This window comes from Somniosus microcephalus, unplaced genomic scaffold (assembly GCF_052327205.1).
Source record: "Somniosus microcephalus isolate GS21.2 unplaced genomic scaffold, FLI_Smic_1.0 unresolved_chr4, whole genome shotgun sequence".
NCBI classification, from domain to species: Eukaryota; Metazoa; Chordata; class Chondrichthyes; order Squaliformes; family Somniosidae; genus Somniosus; species Somniosus microcephalus.
Genome location: NW_028225182.1, coordinates 16,920,343 through 16,938,529, shown reverse-complemented (window position 1 = coordinate 16,938,529; position 18,187 = coordinate 16,920,343). Strand labels below are relative to the sequence as shown.

Here is an 18,187-nt window from a genome sequence, read left to right as displayed (position 1 = left end):
CTTATTTGGAACTGGGAATGAGAGGTTGAGCCGATCATCTGATGTCGAGTGCAATAAATCAACCGTCATTGATTCAGGCAGCAAACGGTCCCGTAACCGTGGTTGGTATGTAGATACCAAGCTTCTGTGTGTCCCAAATTTCAGCAGCTGGGACAACAATAATTCAGGTTCCACCGAGATTTGAACTCGGATCGCTGGATTCAGAGCCCAGAGTGCTTACCATTACACCATGGAACCTTCGCTGAACAGTCCATAGATTCTTTTCTCAAAATCAACAACATTACCATCTCCACCATTATACTTTGTCTCGGCCTGGTCTCATCCTTAACGTCAGCTTGCCCACTTGCCCCTCTGCTAAGCTTCGGTTCTGAGCAAATCACACAGCTGCCTTGAAGGCTATCGGTTCACAAATCTCAGCTTCTTTTTCACACTGCTCATGGCAGATTGCATTGCAGTCCTGCCAGGTAAAATGAGTATAATCTTTGCAAGGCACAGCTGCACGAAAGATAAGCAATTGTTAACTTTTTTCGAGAATACGAAGTGCAATGCCTACGTTTCAAAAGCACTGCTTTCAATTTCAGCAAGTATGCCAGCCGAATGCAGCTTGCAAAGAAAATGTTGAGCATTCTGCTGTGCAGTCAAACGAAGCACTGGACAGCACACATCTTTCTCCCCCTCTTATTTGGAACTGGGAATGAGAGGTTGAGCCGATCATCTGATGTCGAGAACAATAAATCAACCGTCATTGATTCAGGCAGCAAACGGTCCCGTAACCGTGGTTGGTATGCAGATACCAAGCTTCTGTGTGTCCCAAATTTCAGCAGCTGGGACAACAATAATTCAGGTTCCACCGAGATTTGAACTCGGATCGCTGGATTCAGAGCCCAGAGTGCTTACCATTACACCATGGAACCTTCGCTAAACAGTCCATAGATTCTTTTCTCAAAATCAACAACATTACCATCTCCACCATTATACTTTGTCTCGGCCTGGTCTCATCCTTAACGTCAGCTTGCCCACTTGCCCCTCTGCTAAGCTTCGGTTCTGAGCAAATCACACAGCTGCCTTGATGGCTGTCGGTTCACGAATCTCAGCTTCTTTTTCACACTGCTCATGGCAGATTGCATTGCAGCCCTGCCAGGTAAAATGAGTATAATCTTTGCAAGGCGCAGCTGCACGAAAGATAAGCAATTGTTGACTTTTTTCGAGAATACGAAGTGCAATGCCTACGTTTCAAAAGCACTGCTTTCAATTTCAGCAAGTATGCCAGCCGAATACAGCTTGCAAAGAAAATGTTGAGCATTCTGCTGTGCAGTCAAACGAAGCACTGGACAACACACATCTTTCTCCCCCTCTTATTTGGAACTGGGAATAAGAGGTTGAGCCTATCATCTGATGTCGAGGACAATAAATCAACCGTCATTGATCCAGGCAGCAAACGGTCCCATAACCGTGGTTGTTGTGAAGATGCCAAGCTTGTATGTCCCAAATTTCCAGCAGCTGGGACAACAAGAATTCAGGTTCCACCGAGATTTGAACTCCGATCGCTGGATTCAAAGTCCAGAGTGCTCACCATTACACCATGGAAGCTTTGCTGAACAGTCCCTAGATTCTTTTCTCAAAATCAACAACATTACCATCTCCACCATTATACTTTGTCTCGGCCTGGTCTCATCCTTAACTTCAGCTTGCCCATCTGCTAAGCTTCGGTTCTGAGCAAATCACACAGCTGCCTTGATGGCTATCGGTTCACAAATCTCAGCTTCTTTTTCACACTGCTCATGGCAGATTGCATTGCAGTCCTGCCAGGTAAAATGAGTATAATCTTTGCAAGGCACAGCTGCACGAAAGATAAGCAATTGTTAACTTTTTTCGAAGAATACGAAGTGCAATGCCTACGTTTCAAGAAGCACTGCTTTCAATTTCAGCAAGTATGCCAGCCGAATGCAGCTTGGAAAGGAAATGTTGAGCATTCTGCTGTGCAGTCAAACGAAGCACTGGACAACACACATCTTTCTCCTCCTCTTATTTGGAACTAGGAATGAGAGGTTGAGCCTATCATCTGATGTCGAGAACAATAAACCAACCGTCATTGATCCAGGCAGCAAACAGGCCCGTAACCGTGGTTGTTATGAAGATGCCAAGCTTGCATGTCCCAAATTTCCAGCAGCTGGGACAACAAGAATTCAGGTTCCACCGAGATTTGAACTTGGATCACTGGATTCAGAGCCCAGAGTGCTTACCATTACACAATTGAACCTTTGCTAAACAGTTCCCGAGATTCTTTTCTCAAAATCAACAACATTACCATCTCCACCATTATACTTTGTCTCGGCCTGGTCTCTTCCTTAACTTCAGCTTGCCCCTCTGCTAAGCTTCGGTTCTGAGCAAATCACACAGCTGCCTTGATGGCTATCGGTTCACAAATCTCAGCTTCTTTTTCACACTGCTCATGGCAGATTGCATTGCAGCCCTGCCAGGTAAAATGAGTATAATCTTTGCAAGGCACAGCTGCACGAAAGATAAGCAATTGTTAACTTTTTTCGAAGAATACGAAGTGCAATGCCTACTTTTCAAGAAGCACTGCTTTCAATTTCAGCAATATGCCAGCCGAATGCAGCTTGCAAAGAAAATGTTGATCATTCTGCTGTGCAGTCAAACGAAGCACTGGAAAGCACACATCTTTCTCCCCCTCTTATTTGGAACTGGGAATGAGAGGTTGAGCCTATCATCTGATGTCGAGAACAATAAATCAACCGTCATTGATTCAGGTAGCAAACGGTCCCGTAACCGTGGTTGGTATGCAGATACCAAGCTTGTGTGTCCCAAATTTCAGCAGCTGGGACAACAATAATTCAGGTTCCACCGAGATTTGAACTCGGATCGCTGGATTCAGAGCCCAGAGTGCTTACCATTACACCATGGAACCTTTGCTGAACAGTTCCTCAGATTCTTTTCTCAAAATCAACAACATTACCATCTCCACCATTATACTTTGTCTCGGCCTGGTCTCATCCTTAACGTCAGCTTGCCCACTTGCCCCTCTGCTAAGCTTCGGTTCTGAGCAAATCACACAGCTGCCTTGATGGCTGTCGGTTCACGAATCTCAGCTTCTTTTTCACACTGCTCATGGCAGATTGCATTGCAGCCCTGCCAGGTAAAATGAGTATAATCTTTGCAAGGCGCAGCTGCACGAAAGATAAGCAATTGTTAACTTTTTTCGAGAATACGAAGTGCAATGCCTACGTTTCAAAAGCACTGCTTTCAATTTCAGCAAGTATGCCAGCCGAATGCAGCTTGCAAAGAAAATGTTGAGCATTCTGCTGTGCAGTCAAACAAAGCACTGGACAACACACATCTTTCTCCCCCTCTTATTTGGAACTGGGAATAAGAGGTTGAGCCTATCATCTGATGTCGAGTACAATAAATCAACCGTCATTGATCCAGGCAGCAAACGGTCCCATAACCGTGGTTGTTATGAAGATGCCAAGCTTGCATCTCCCAAATTTCCAGCAGCTAGGACAACAAGAATTCAGGTTCCACCGAGATTTGAACTTGGATCGCTGGATTCAGAGCCCAGAGTGCTTATCATTACACCATGGAACCTTTGCTGAACAGTTCCCTAGATTCTTTTCTCAAAATCAACAACATTACCATCTCCACCGTTATACTTTGTCTCGGCCTGGTCTCATCCTTAACTTCAGCTTGCCCATCTGCTAAGCTTCGGTTCTGAGCAAATCACACAGCTGCCTTGATGGCTATCGGTTCACAAATCTCAGCTTCTTTTTCACACTGCTCATGGCAGATTGCATTGCAGTCCTGCCAGGTAAAATGAGTATAATCTTTGCAAGGCACTGCTGCACAAAAGATAAGCAATTGTTAACTTTTTTCGAGAATACGAAGTGCAATGCCTACGTTTCAAGAAGCACTGCTTTCAATTTCAGAAAGTATGCCAGCCGAATGCAGCTTGGAAAGGAAATGTTGAGCATTCTGCTGTGCAGTCAAACGAAGCACTGGACAACACACATCTTTCTCCTCTTTATTTGGAACTGGGAATGAGAGGTTGAGCCTATCATCTGATGTCGAGAACAATAAACCAACCGTCATTGATCCATGCAGCAAACGGGCCCGTAACCGTGATTGTTGTGAAGATGCCAAGCTTGTCTGTCCCAAATTTCAGCAGCTGGGACAACAATAATTCTGGTTCCACCGAGATTTGAACTCGGATCACTGGATTCAGAGCCCAGAGTGCTTACCATTACACCATGGAACCTTCGCTAAACCATCCCTAGATTCTTTTCTCAAAATCAACAACATTACCATCTCCACCATTATACTTTGTCTCGGCCTGGTCTCATCCTTAACGTCAGCTTGCCCACTTGCCCCTCTGCTAAGCTTCGGTTCTGAGCAAATCACACAGCTGCCTTGATGGCTATCGGTTCACAAATCTCAGCTTCTTTTTCACACTGCTCATGGCAAATTGCATTGCAGTCCTGCCAGGTAAAATGAGTATAATCTTTGCAAGGCACAGCTGCACGGAAGATAAGCAATTGTTAACTTTTATCGAAGAATACGAAGTGCAATGCCTACGTTTCAAGAAGCACTGCTTTCAATTTCAGCAAGTATGCCAGCCGAATGCAGCTTGGAAAGGAAATGTTGAGCATTCTGCTGTGCAGTCAAACGAAGCACTGGACAACACACATCTTTCTCCTCCTCTTATTTGGAACTAGGAATGAGAGGTTGAGCCTATCATCTGATGTCGAGAACAATAAACCAACCGTCATTGATCCAGGCAGCAAACAGGCCCGTAACCGTGGTTGTTATGAAGATGCCAAGCTTGCATGTCCCAAATTTCCAGCAGCTGGGACAACAAGAATTCAGGTTCCACCGAGATTTGAACTTGGATCACTGGATTCAGAGCCCAGAGTGCTTACCATTACACAATTGAACCTTTGCTTAACAGTTCCCGAGATTCTTTTCACAAAATCAACAACATTACCATCTCCACCATTATACTTTGTCTCGGCCTGGTCTCTTCCTTAACTTCAGCTTGCCCCTCTGCTAAGCTTCGGTTCTGAGCAAATCACACAGCTGCCTTGATGGCTATCGGTTCACAAATCTCAGCTTCTTTTTCACACTGCTCATGGCAGATTGCTTTGCAGCCCTGCCAGGTAAAATGAGTATAATCTTTGCAAGGCACAGCTGCACGAAAGATAAGCAATTGTTAACTTTTTTCGAAGAATACGAAGTGCAATGCCTACTTTTCAAGAAGCACTGCTTTCAATTTCAGCAATATGCCAGCCGAATGCAGCTTGCAAAGAAAATGTTGAGCATTCTGCTGTGCAGTCAAACGAAGCACTGGACAGCACACATCTTTCTCCCCCTCTTATTTGGAACTGGGAATGAGAGGTTGAGCCTATCATCTGATGTCGAGAACAATAAATCAACCGTCATTGATTCAGGCAGCAAACGGTCCCGTAACCGTGGTTGGTATGCAGATACCAAGCTTGTGTGTCCCAAATTTCAGCAGCTGGGACAACAATAATTCAGGTCCCACCGAGATTTGAACTCGGATCGCTGGATTCAGAGCCCAGAGTGCTTACCATTACACCATGGAACCTTTGCTGAACAGTTCCTTAGATTCTTTTCTCAAAATCAACAACATTACCATCTCCACCATTATACTTTGTCTCGGCCTGGTCTCATCCTTAACGTCAGCTTGCCCACTTGCCCCTCTGCTAAGCTTCGGTTCTGAGCAAATCACACAGCTGCCTTGATGGCTGTCGGTTCATGAATCTCAGCTTCTTTTTCACACTGCTCATGGCAGATTGCATTGCAGCCCTGCCAGGTAAAATGAGTATAATCTTTGCAAGGCGCAGCTGCACGAAAGATAAGCAATTGTTAACTTTTTTCGAGAATACGAAGTGCAATGCCTACGTTTCAAAAGCACTGCTTTCAATTTCAGCAAGTATGCCAGCCGAATGCAGCTTGCAAAGAAAATGTTGAGCATTCTGCTGTGCAGTCAAACGAAGCACTGGACAACACACATCTTTCTCCCCCTCTTATTTGGAACTGGGAATAAGAGGTTGAGCCTATCATCTGATGTCGAGTACAATAAATCAACCGTCATTGATCCAGGCAGCAAACGGTCCCATAACCGTGGTTGTTATGAAGATGCCAAGCTTGCATCTCCAAAATTTCCAGCAGCTGGGACAACAAGAATTCAGGTTCCACCGAGATTTGAACTTGGATCGCTGGATTCAGAGCCCAGAGTGCTTATCATTACACCATGGAACCTTTGCTGAACAGTTCCCTAGATTCTTTTCTCAAAATCAACAACATTACCATCTCCACCATTATACTTTGTCTCGGCCTGGTCTCATCCTTAATTTCAGCTTGCCCATCTTCTAAGCTTCGGTTCTGAGCAAATCACACAGCTGCCTTGATGGCTATCGGTTCACAAATCTCAGCTTCTTTTTCACACTGCTCATGGCAGATTGCATTGCAGTCCTGCCAGGTAAAATGAGTATAATCTTTGCAAGGCACTGCTGCACAAAAGATAAGCAATTGTTAACTTTTTTCGAGAATACGAAGTGCAATGCCTACGTTTCAAGAAGCACTGCTTTCAATTTCAGAAAGTATGCCAGCCGAATGCAGCTTGGAAAGGAAATGTTGAGCATTCTGCTGTGCAGTCAAACGAAGCACTGGACAACACACATCTTTCTCCTCCACTTTATTTGGAACTGGGAATGAGAGGTTGAGCCTATCATCTGATGTCGAGAACAATAAACCAACCGTCATTGATCCATGCAGCAAACGGGCCCGTAACCGTGATTGTTGTGAAGATGCCAAGCTTGTCTGTCCCAAATTTCAGCAGCTGGGACAACAATAATTCTGGTTCCACCGAGATTTGAACTCGGATCGCTGGATTCAGAGCCCAGAGTGCTTACCATTACACCATGGAACCTTCGCTGAACAGTTCCTAGATTCTTTTCTCAAAATCAACAACATTACCATCTCCACCATTATACTTTGTCTCGGCCTGGTCTCATCCTTAACGTCAGCTTGCCCACTTGCCCCTCTGCTAAGCTTCGGTTCTGAGCAAATCACACAGCTGCCTTGATGGCTATCGGTTCACAAATCTCAGTTTCTTTTTCACACTGCTCATGGCAGATTGCATTGCAGTCCTGCCAGGTAAAATGAGTATAATCTTTGCAAGGCACAGCTGCACGGAAGATAAGCAATTGTTAACTTTTATCGAAGAATACGAAGTGCAATGCCTACGTTTCAAGAAGCACTGCTTTCAATTTCAGCAAGTATGCCAGCCGAATGCAGCTTGCAAAGAAAATGTTGAGCATTCTGCTGTGCAGTCAAACGAAGCCCTGGACAACACACATCTTTCTCCCCCTCTTATTTGGAACTGGGAATGAGAGGTTGAGCCTATCATCTGATGTCGAGAACAATAAATCAACCGTCATTGATTCAGGCAGCAAACAGTCCCGTAACCGTGCTTGGTATGCAGATACCAAGCTTGTGTGTCCCAAATTTCCAGCAGCTGGGACAACAAGAATTCAGGTTCCACCGAGATTTGAACTCGGATCGCTGGATTCAAAGTCCAGAATGCTCACCATTACACCATGGAACCTTTGCTGAACAGTCTCTAGATTCTTTTCTCAAAATCAACAACATTACCATCTCCACCATTATACTTTGTCTCGGCCTGGTCTCATCCTTAACGTCAGCTTGCCCACTTGCCCCTCTGCTAAGCTTCGGTTCTGAGCAAATCACACAGCTGCCTTGATGGCTATCAGTTCACAAATCTCAGCTTCTTTTTCACACTGCTCATCGCAGATTGCATTGCAGTCCTGCCAGGTAAAATGAGTATAATCTTTGCAAGGCACTGCTGCACGAAAGATAAGCAATTGTTAATTTTTTTCGAGAATACGAAGTGCAATGCCTACGTTTCAAGAAGCACTGCTTTCAATTTCAGCAAGTATGCCAGCCGAATGCAGCTTGGAAAGGAAATGTTGAGCATTCTGCTGTGCAGTCAAACGAAGCACTGGACAACACACATCTTTCTCCTCCTCTTATTTGGAACTGGGAATGGGAGGTTGAGCCTATCATCTGATGTCGAGAACAATAAACCAACCGTCATTGATCCAGGCAGCAAACGGGCCCGTAACCGTGGTTGTTATGAAGATGCCAAGCTTGCATGTCCCAAATTTCCAGCAGCTGGGACAACAAGAATTCAGGTTCCACCGAGATTTGAACTTGGATCACTGGATTCAGAGCCCAGAGTGCTTATCATTACACCATGGAACCTTTGCTGAACAGTTCCCTAGATTCTTTTCTCAAAATCAACAACATTACCATCTCCACCATTATACTTTGTCTCGGCCTGGTCTCATCCTTAACTTCAGCTTGCCCATCTGCTAAGCTGCGGTTCTGAGCAAATCACACAGCTGCCTTGATGGCTATCGGTTCACAAATCTCTGCTTCTTTTTCACACTGCTCATAGCAGCTTGTATTGCAGTCCTGCCAGGTAAAATGTGAATAATCTTTGCAAGGCACTGCTGCACGAAAGATAAGCAATTGTTAACTTTTTTCGAGAATACGAAGTGCAATGTCTACGTTTCAAGAAGCACTGCTTTCAATTTCAACAAATATGCCAGCCGAATGCAGATTGCAAAGAAAATGTTGAGGAATCTGCTGTGCAGTCAAACGAAGCACTGGACAACACATATCTTTCTTCCCCGCTTATTTGGAACTGGGAATTTGAGGTTGAGCCTATCATCTGATGTCGAGAACAATAAATCAACCGTCATTGATTCAGGCAGCAAACGGTCCCGTAACCGTGGTTGCTATGCAGATGCCAAGCTTGTATGTCCCAAATTTCCAGCAGCTGGGACAACAAGAAATCTGGTTCCACCGAGATTTAAACTCGCATCGCTGGATTCAAAGTCCAGAGTGCTCACCATTACACCATGGAACCTTTGCTGAAAAAATCATGAGAATCTTTTCTTAAAATGAACAACATTACCGTCGCCACCATTATACTTTGTCTCGGTCTGGTCTCATCCTTAACTTCAGCTTGCCCACTTGCCCCTCTGCTAAGGCTCGATTCTGAGTAAATCACAAAGCTGCCTTGATGGCTATCGGTTCACAAATCTCTGCTTCTTTTTCACACTGCTCATAGCAGCTTGTATTGCAGTCCTGCCAGGGAAAATGCGAATAATCTTTGCAAGGCACTGCTCCACTAAAGATAAGCAATTGTTAACTTTTTTCGAGAATACGAAGTGCAATGTCTACGTTTCAAGAAGCACTGCTTTCAATTTCAACAAGTATGCCAGCCGAATGTAGCTTGCAAAGAAAATGTTGAGCAATTTGCTGTGCAGTCAAACGAAGCACTGGACAACACACATTTTTCTCCCCGGCTTATTTGGAACTGGGAATGAGAGGTTGAGCCTATCATCTGATTTCGAGAACAATAAATCAACCGTCATTGATTCAGTCAGCAAACGGTCCCGTAACCGTGGTTGGTATGCAGATGCCAAGCTTGTATGTCCCAAATTTCCAGCAGCTGGGACAATAAGAATTCAGGTTCCACCGGGATTTGAACTCGGATCGTTGGATTCAAAGCCCAGAGTGCTTATCATTGCACCATAGAACCTTTGCGTAACAGTTCCCTAGATTCTTTTCTCAAAATCAACAACATTACCATCTCCACCATTATACTTTGTCTCGGCCTGGTCTCATCCTTAACTTCAGCTTGCCCACTTGCCCCTCTGCTAAGCTTCGGTTCTGAGCAAATCACACAGCTGCCTTGATGGCTATCGGTTCACAAATCTCAGCTTCTTTTTCACACTGCTCATGGCAGATTGTATTGCAGTCCTGCCAGGTAAAATGAGTATAATCTTTGCAAGGCACTGCTGCACGAAAGATAAGCAATTGTTAACTTTTTTCGAGAATACGAAGTGCAATACCTACGTTTCAAGAAGCACTGCTTTCAATTTCAGCAAGTATGCCAGCCGAATGCAGCTTGCAAAGAAAATGTTGAGCATTCTGCTGTGCAGTCAAACGAAGCCCTGGACAACACACATCTTTCTCCCCCTCTTCATTTGGAACTGGGAATGTGAGGTTGATCCTATCATCTGACGTCGAGATCAATAAATCATCCGTCATTGATACAGGCAGCAAACGGTTCCGTAATCGTGGTTGTTATGAAGATGCCAAGCTTGTATGTCCCTAATTTCCAGCAGCTGGGACAACACGAATTCAGGTTCCAGCGAGATTTGAACTCGGCTTGGTGGATTCAGAGGGCTCACCATTACACCATGGAACCGTTGCTGAAGATTTCATTAGATTCTTTCCTCAAAATCAACAACATTACCGTCTCCACCATTATACTTTGTCTCGGCCTGGTCTCATCCTTAACTTCAGCTTGCCCATTTGCCCCTCTGCTAAGCCTCGGTTCTGAGTAAATCACACAGCTGCCTTGATGGCTATCGGTTCACAAATCTCTGCTTCTTTTTCACACTGCTCATAGCAGCTTGTATTGCAGTCCTGCCAGGTAAAATGTGAATCATCTTTGCAAGGCACTGCTGCACGAAAGATAAGCTATTGTTAACTTTTTTCGAGAATACGAAGTGCAATGCCTACTTTTCAAGAAGCACTGCTTTCAATTTCAACAAGTATGCCAGCTGGATGCAGCTTGCAAAGAAAATGTTGAGGAATCTGCTGTGCAGTCAAACGAAGCACTGGACAACACATATCTTTCTTCCCCGCTTATTTGGAACTGGGAATGAGAGGTTGAGCCTATCATCTGATGTCGAGAACAATAAATCAACCGTCATTGATTCAGGTAGCAAACGGTCCCGTAACCGTGGTTGCTATGCAGATGCCAAGCTTGTATGTCTCAAATTTCCAGCAGCTGGGACAACAAGAAATCAGGTTCCACTGAGATTTAAACTCGCATCGCTGGATTCAAAGTCCAGAGTGCTCACCATTACACCATGTAACATTTGCTGAAAAAATCATGAGAATCTTTTCTTAAAATCAACAACATTACCGTCTCCACCATTATACTTTGTCTCGGTCTGGTCTCATCCTTAACTTCAGCTTGCCCACTTGCCCCTCTGCTAAGGCTCGGTTCTGAGTAAATCACACAGCTGCCTTGATGGCTATCGGTTCACAAATCTCTGCTTCTTTTTCACACTGCTCATAGCAGCTTGTATTGCAGTCCTGCCAGGTAAAATGTGAATAATCTTTGCAAGGCACTGCTGCACGAAAGATAAGCAATTGTTAACTTTTTTCGAGAATACGAAGTGCAATGCCTAAGTTTCAAGAAGCACTGCTTTCAATTTCAACAAGTCTGCCAGCCGAATGCAGCTTGCAAAGATAATATTGAGCAATCTGCTGTGCAGTCAAACGAAGCACTGGACAATACACATCTTTCTGCCCCGCTTGTTCGGAACTGGGAATGAGAGGTTGAGCCTATTATCTGATGTCGAGAACAATAAATCAACCGTCATTGATTCAGGCAGCAAACGGTCCAGTCACCGTGGTTGGTATGCAGATGCCAAGCTTGTATGTCCCTAATTTCCAGCAGCTGGGGCAAGAAGAATTTAGGTTCTGCCAAGATTTGAATTCAGATCGCTGGATTCAGAGTCCCGATTGCTCACCCTTACACCATGGATCCGTTACAGAAAAGTTCTTTAGATTCTTTTCTCAAAATCAACAACATTACCATCTCCACCTGATGTGCCTCAATAATTCCGAGACTCGATGTTAGTGAAATAAAACAAGGCTTTTATTAATTTAGAAGGTAACACACAGTGGAGAGAGGTATCTTCCATCTGGAGGTCTGCAGTACTGGATATGAGGCCAGACTGAGCTTGCTTACATAGGGGCCTGGTATGGGCGGAGCCCTACACACAATACATTACAATATACAATACAATGGTGAGGAGACGGAACTGAGGTAAGGGAACTGAAACCTGAAACCAACCACAGTCACAGGCAGTGATGAATGGAGTATTTGATCACACCACCATTATACTTTGTCTCGGCCTGGTCTCATCCTTAACTTCAGCTTGCCCACTTGCCCGTCTGCTAAGCCTCGGTTCTGAGTAAATCACACAGCTGCCTTGATGGCTATCGGTTCACAAATCTCTGCTTCTTTTTCACACTGCTCATAGCAGCTTGTATTGCAGTCCTGCCAGGTAAAATGTGAATAATCTTTGCAAGGCACTGCTGCACGAAAGATAAGCAATTGTTAACTTTTTTCGAGAATACGAAGTGCAATGTCTACGTTTCAAGAAGCACTGCTTTCAATTTCAACAAGTATGCCAGCCGAATGCAGCTTGCAAAGAAGATGTTGAGCAATCTGCTGTGCAGTCAAACGAAGCACTGGACAATGCACATCTTTCTCCCCCGCTTATTTGGAACTGCGAATGAGAGGTTCAGCCTATCATCTGATGTCGAGAACAATAAATCAACCGTCATTGATTCAGGCAGCAAATGGTCCCGTAACCGTGGTTGGTATGCAGATGCCAAGCTTGTATGTCCCAAATTTCCAGCAGCTGGGACAACAAGAATTCAGGTTCCACCAAGATTTGAACTTGGATCGCTGGACTCAAAGTCCAGAGTGGTCACCATTACATCAGGCAACCGTCGCTGAAGAATTCATTAGAATCTTTTCTTAAAATCAGCAACATTACCGTCTCCACCATTATACTTTGTCTTGGTCTGGTCTCATCCTTAACTTCAGCTTGCCCACTTGCCCCTCTGCTAAGCCTCGGTTCTGTGCAAATCACGCAGCTGCCTTGATGGCTATCGGTTCACAAATCTCAGCTTCTTTTTCACACTGCTCATGGCAGCTTGCATTGCAGTACTGCCAGGTAAAATGTGTATAATCTTTGCAAGGCACTGCTGCACGAAAGATAAGCAATTGTTAACTTTTTTCGAGAATACGAAGTGCAATGCCTACGTTTCAAGAAGCACTGCTTTCAATTTCAACAAGTATGCCAGCCGAATGCAGCTTGCAAAGAAAATGTTGAGCAATCTGCTGTGCAGTCAAACGATGCTCCTGATTCTTATGTAACTTATGTAACAGGTTACGGAGTTGGGGATAATTGGTGTAGGGCTTCCAGACGTCATTGGATCCCCATTTTAAAGTCCCCACATTGTGGTTTACAACAAAGCTTAGAGTAATATGCCAGTTAGCTACAGTGGGTTGAACCAGAGAATGGTGGACAATGAGAAGCTGGGGCAGGTAAATCTGGACGGCTGCAGTGGCACCAACTGGTGACATAGAGAGTTGCCTTTATCATTATTATTATTGACAGAGCAATTTATTACAGAAAAGTTGGCACAGAAGTGTGACAAAATAGGGACAGGAGGTTTTGTAATAAGGAACTGGCGCAGATGAAATGTTTTTATTACAATTTATTGAACCGATACATATATGGAATGAGTGATACAGTAATTTGATACATTTGAACATATATAAAGTGCACGTGGGGATATTGAGAGTATTTGGATATAATCATTCTTGCATATTATGGATATTGTGCCCGGGTACGAGAACTAAATCAAGCAGGTTATTGTTCCTCAACATGTAAAGGAAATCAAATGTAATTAGTCCTGCCTCTCATCAGAAGTCAATTCAAAGTGGATTTGTGTCATATATATGTGTGTATATATAAATCAATTTAATATTTACTTAATAGTTGTTTCAAGACCAGCAAAACACAGAACACTGGGCATAACGGCATGAGATCATGGGGCAACCGTAACTTACAGGATATAATAGTTAATCCATCCTAGGATCACAGCCATCTAACAACTCTGCCCAGAACTGAATACAATACTCCAACTGAGGCCTAAACAGGGCTTTGTATAGCTGCAGCATAACTTCTGCCCCGTTGTATTCTAGCTTTCTAGATATTAAGGCCAGCATTCCATTTGCCTTTTTGATTATTTTCCATACCTGTTCATGAGATTTTATTGATCTATGTACATGGAACCTCGAGTCTCTTTGGACAGCAAAGGGGTGCAAAAACACTGTAGAAAGGGAATGCAAGAATAAACCTGTGAAAAGTTTTTACTGGTATAGTATGATAAAGAGGGAGGCGAAGGAGAATGTGGGCCCCTTAAAGACAGAATCCTTTCTACAAAACTTCCTATCACTTTTTTGTCACACTTCTGTGCCAACTTTTCTGCAATAAATTGCTCTGTCCATAAGAATAATGGCAACTCTCTATGTCACCACTTGGTGCCGCTGCAGCAGCACAGATTTACCAGCCCAGCTTCTCAGTGTGCACTCGTCTCTGGTTCAACCCACTGTAGCTACCTTGCATATTACTCTAAGCTTTGTTGCAAACCACAATGTGGGGACTTTAAAATGGAGAACCAATGAAGTCTGGAAGCCCTACTCCAATTAACCCCAACTCCCTAACCCTGTCATGTAAGAAACATAAGAATCAGGAGCAGGATTAGGCCTTTCAGCCCCTCAAGCCTGCTCCGCCATTCAATTAGATCATGGCTGATCTTCGACCTCAACTACACTTTCCCACCCGATCACCATATTTCCTGATTCCCTCAGGGCCCAAAAGCACTGACAATTGCAGGGATGAGAGACTTACTCCTCACTTTTATATTCCAAACCCCTTGCAATAAAGGCCAAAATGCATCCACCTTCCTAATTTTTTGGTGTACCTTCATATTGTAGGCAGGCATTCTTTACCTGCTTTATGGCAATTTACCTTCCTTTACCTGGTTTACGGTACTTTACCTGGTCAGACAGCCTTTTTGCCACTGCACTTTGACCAGCTCCAAACAGCGGTCTCGAATCGCTATAGCCCTCCTTCGAGTTCTGACGGGAGGAACTTATAATTAATGATATATTAAAACGGACAAATGGTCTGGATGCAAGTAAGTCAAACTTTATTAAAACTAAGAAACTACACCACACGATCTTGTAATCACGCTAAAATTGCTTAAAGAGGGGAGGAAAAAAACGGACACAACGGGGGAAATCGACTAAAATACAATTCTAATGAAATCCCCACTTTACTCCCACCCCTAAGCCTATCCTAAGTTGCCTTGTGGAAGACCAGAAAAATATATGCTCACCACTGCAGTGCCAGCTGCGTGTCCCACGAGATCTTCACTGTCCTGAAGTAAAGAAACACCCCAGTGTTTTAAAAGCAAACTGCTGGTGTTACTTCTTCAGACAGACTGCCACACTGTAGAGAGCACATGGAGGCAAGCCAGAGAGAGAGAGATGCCTCTGAGAAGCTATCTCTTACACCCCAGTTTTGGGGCCGAAATGTTCCCGCCCAGATCCGGAAGTTTCTGGGCTAAAGCAAAAGGGATCCAACTGTCCCCATTGTCCAGAAATGGGTGCTTCAAACCCATTCATTTTAAACTGTTCCCTTCCTCAGTTTAAGTGTTTCTTTTCAAATGTCTGTGCTGAGCCTTCGAACCATCTCCATTCACCCTGATGAGTTTTGAATGGAGTTGTATTACTATGTAAACAGAAACCCATTATCTTGTGGTCACTGCAACCGCAGTCAATTGGTTTAATCCCTTGTGCAAATAGCCTTTTGCAGTTTCTGTAAACAAACATCGATTGTCTCTGCAGGGAGGGAACCTCCCCTTCTGATTGACAGAATTTGACTGCCGTTGCTTCACAGACACAGAAAGCTGCTTCCAGGCCCTTTGTCCTTGGCCACGCAGTCTGACGGCCATTTTATCCCTGGGCAATTTACCAAACTCAAGAGTACCTTTTTTTAATAAAAATGTGCTGTCTTAAGGTGTGCGATTTTTTTACAAAGTTATTTGATTCCGGTGTTTTCCAAGTGCTGCCTAGCTTAACGCAGACTTCTTGCGGTTCTGGGTATGTTATAAAAAAAATCCAACCCAGAGACAATTTAAATCACGCAAACTCTTCGTCCACGATGTGGGTTAATATTTCCCGATCTTCGGGGGCTGAGGGGATTTTGCAAACCCCTACATTCGCACCTTGGATACTTCCAACTTGCTTGTAGTATCCTCTTGAAGAAGTGAGCAAAGATTTCTGACACCCGACAAACAACCATCCCCTGTATTTACCTATAGCTACCTATCACTGATTCCCCAACCTGTCTATTCCCCTCAAATCCGAGAAAACCGTGGTACGGTAGGCATCTACAGATACATCAATTACAAAATGTTACAATAAGGGTCTCATACCCCTGCACCACTTGTTACATTATAACATATTACAAAATGTTGCAATCTTGGTTGTACAATGTAATCAGAATGATTTCAAGCACGTAGAGTGTCCTACGCCTCTGCAGCACTTGGAACTGTAAAACAAAATACAAAAATCTCCATTAAACATTTGAAACAAAATGCTGAAATAAACCCCGACCATCACGTGCCAATGAAGGGCCACGAAATTCGAGTGAGTATTGCTCCTCCCACCCGGGCAGTAAATGTTCCTTCCACCCCCCCCTTTTAATGGTCTTAAACTTTTAAAACATACAGAATGGATTTTACAGAACAGTCTGCTCCGCCAGCCCCAAGCCATTCCCTTCTCCCTTTGTGGAGGCGGGGTAACCCTCATGTTTCACAGACCGAGACCGGGGAGTATGGGATCGCAACTCCCAGTCCCTCCCCCTCCCATCTTCCCTTGACTGGCTGCAGAAAATGATGGGTGCCTGTGTGGCGTCTCTCACTGGCCCCAAACTCAAATCTTGGATCCCAGATCCGGCCACTCACTCATCCTTCCCAGCCACAGTTAGACTCCAACTTTGCCTGTGGGCCCCGGGTGAGTTCCTCCCTTCCCCGAATGCACCCATGCGACTCTTGAGTCTCCCCCTCCCCTTTACAATCTTTCCCGGGCCATCACCACCCAGTCCCCGGGGAACGCTTCCCTATCTGACAAGGCGCCTGTGCTTCCCCACCATGACTCCTCAATGGCGAGGTCGCCAGCAAGTCAAATTCGGTCAGGATAGTGCTGGGTTGCGGCTGTGCCCCACCTAGCTGGGGCCATCACTACCACGTAGGATGAATCACACACAGAATCTACAGTGCAGATAGAGGCCATTTCAGCCCATCGAGCCTGCACCGACACATATCCCACCCTATCCCCGTAACCCCACGCATTTAATCCCCTAACACTAAGGGTCAATTTATCATAGCCAGATCAACCTAACCTGCACATCTTTGGACTGTGGGAGGAAACCGGAGCACCCACAGGAAACCCACGCAGACACAGGGAGAATGTGCAAACTCCACACAGACAGTCGCCCGAGGCCAGATTTAAACCCGGGTCCCTAGCGCTGTGAGGCAACAGTGCTAACCACTATGCCACCGTGCCCCCCTTGAGTAGGCAGGTTCCTCCGGACTCTCTCCAGTTTCTCCCGAAGGTCACTGTGGGGCCTCCTTCTGGATTTGTCCAATGGCGAGGTGATCACCAGCATTCTGTATAACCATATCTTCATTCGATGCCCAGCTCGGGCTGGGCGAACAGGTCTGCTCCTTTGTCCACTCTCCTGCAAAAGAACTTAAAAGGACATGCAGCCAAGTCTCTCACTGACCTGCTGCCTTAGGTGGAGACATGGTCGGGTCCCTTGACCTCGGACCAAAATACAAATATTTGGCACACTTACAAGCTTAAACTTTAAACTACTAGTTACATTCTAAACTTAAAATTTAAACACCTTAAAAGCAAGCTATAAACACTGGTAACTTAACACAAAGCTATAATACAAATGCCGCCCATCTCCGGACGGCCAGGCTAATCTCTGGTGTCACTGTCGCAGATTACTGCTGCCTGCAGTGAAGCTGGACTGCCTCCTGCTTCTAGTCCCTGGCAGCTTATGGCTGCTAGTTGGGGACCTCTGTGATCTGTTTCCTCCCGGCTCGGAAGATTGCTCTTTGTGACAGGTACCCTGGTGACCATCTTATATTAGGCTTGTGGACCCGCTGAGACTTTCTGAGGGTCGTCTCTGCGGGGAAACTTTGGCTGACAGACCCTGAGCCTGGGTCACAGCCCTAGCTGGCTAGGAACTTTCTCCCCCTGATGCAAACAGACCGCACTGTTTAATATACCTGGCAGCCTGCCAGTAATCCGGGTTTGTCTCCTTTTCCCTACCCACTCCTGTACTGGGGGCAGGCATCCCCTCACCACCCGCTG

General features: G+C 44.9%; 8 non-coding genes across 8 annotated transcripts; all 8 read right to left on the bottom strand.

The window, feature by feature from the left end:
* Positions 1-165: 165 nt before the first annotated feature.
* Positions 166-237, bottom strand: trnaq-cug (transfer RNA glutamine (anticodon CUG)). Its single transcript has one exon. It is a non-coding gene; the product is annotated as a tRNA-Gln (tRNA).
* A 605-nt stretch (positions 238-842) lies between these two features.
* On the bottom strand, positions 843-914 carry trnaq-cug (transfer RNA glutamine (anticodon CUG)). The gene has a single exon. It is a non-coding gene; the product is annotated as a tRNA-Gln (tRNA).
* Positions 915-2,857: 1,943 nt separating this feature from the next.
* trnaq-cug (transfer RNA glutamine (anticodon CUG)) lies at positions 2,858-2,929 on the bottom strand. Its single transcript has one exon. It is a non-coding gene; the product is annotated as a tRNA-Gln (tRNA).
* A 1,272-nt stretch (positions 2,930-4,201) lies between these two features.
* On the bottom strand, positions 4,202-4,273 carry trnaq-cug (transfer RNA glutamine (anticodon CUG)). Its single transcript has one exon. It is a non-coding gene; the product is annotated as a tRNA-Gln (tRNA).
* A 1,275-nt stretch (positions 4,274-5,548) lies between these two features.
* trnaq-cug (transfer RNA glutamine (anticodon CUG)) lies at positions 5,549-5,620 on the bottom strand. The gene has a single exon. It is a non-coding gene; the product is annotated as a tRNA-Gln (tRNA).
* Positions 5,621-6,895: 1,275 nt separating this feature from the next.
* Positions 6,896-6,967, bottom strand: trnaq-cug (transfer RNA glutamine (anticodon CUG)). Its single transcript has one exon. It is a non-coding gene; the product is annotated as a tRNA-Gln (tRNA).
* Positions 6,968-7,573: 606 nt separating this feature from the next.
* Positions 7,574-7,645, bottom strand: trnaq-uug (transfer RNA glutamine (anticodon UUG)). The gene has a single exon. It is a non-coding gene; the product is annotated as a tRNA-Gln (tRNA).
* A 1,275-nt stretch (positions 7,646-8,920) lies between these two features.
* Positions 8,921-8,992, bottom strand: trnaq-uug (transfer RNA glutamine (anticodon UUG)). The gene has a single exon. It is a non-coding gene; the product is annotated as a tRNA-Gln (tRNA).
* Between the last annotated feature and the right edge of the window lie 9,195 nt (positions 8,993-18,187).